This window comes from Otolemur garnettii, unplaced genomic scaffold, assembly GCF_000181295.1.
Source record: "Otolemur garnettii isolate 467f Iridium unplaced genomic scaffold, OtoGar3 scaffold00016, whole genome shotgun sequence".
NCBI classification, from domain to species: Eukaryota; Metazoa; Chordata; class Mammalia; order Primates; family Galagidae; genus Otolemur; species Otolemur garnettii.
Genome location: NW_003852411.1, coordinates 767,065 through 768,181, shown reverse-complemented (window position 1 = coordinate 768,181; position 1,117 = coordinate 767,065).

Genomic DNA, 1,117 nt, shown 5'->3' with positions numbered 1-1,117 from the left:
AAAGAAAAAGTGGAGAGGGTGATTGACAACGACTAGAGGAAGAAGAAAAGCTTTTTGTTATGTTACCCTGTATAAAATGAATGCTTAAAAAGTATGCCATTTGATATTCTTTCTTGCCCTCATATCCTGGAACAAAAATGTTTAAAATAATTTTCAACTGTTAACAGATTGTATGGATATGGGAGACCAGTGATACTTTTTTCAGAATGATTTTTTCTTGTTGTTGGGAAAAAGTTGTCATTCATATTCTCTTAATTTGAGAAAATGAAACTAATGTATGTTCTTTTCTAGTATGGGAAAAAAATAGGAGGCGTTTATGTTTCAGATTCAACGACAAAACATGCTATATTTTCTTTTTCGGTAAAATGATTACTAAACTCATGTCCCATGTTAAATGATTAAATAGATGAATGTGGCTTGCCCTTGTTATCGTGCCAACCTTTCTTTCTTTTCCACTCTCTGTACCAACTTTCTCCTCTTCTAAGAACATACTATGTCTGCTCAGAAGCCTCTGGGCAGTTAAGAACTTTTATTTTTAATGATAGTGATAAGGAGAAAATACAGACACACACACACACACGCAAAATAGGCATAAAAGTAGTTCATTGGGTTTACTGTACAGAAGAGGGTCCCAAGCTATGTGTATTTGGATAAGAAAAAGTTAGATCTGGATGGTGCCTGTGGCTCAAAGGAGTAGGGTGCCAGCCCCATATGCCAGAGGTGGCGGGTTCAAACCCAGCCCCCACACAAAAAAAGAAAAAAACCAAAAAACAAAAAAAGAAAAAGTTAGAATTCAAAAAGCATGCTAACGAGTCTTTGTTTTATTTTGTTAATGATATCTTAACTTTTTATTTTGGGGGAAAGAAAAAGGAATAAAGTCAAGATAAAATGTTTTTTACTAAAAATTGAATTTTTAAAAATGTATGAGTATGTGTTGAAAATGTTGCGAGTAAAGACGATGTAGAAGGAATAAAAGCTGACCCTTAACAATTTCTCTATATTCTATAGTTAATGTTTTCCAGTTTGAATCCTTATGGAATGTTGAATATTTTAAAATATAATAACTCATTGCTATTGCTCTCTTGACTTAAATTGCTCTCTTGACTCAAAATTGTCT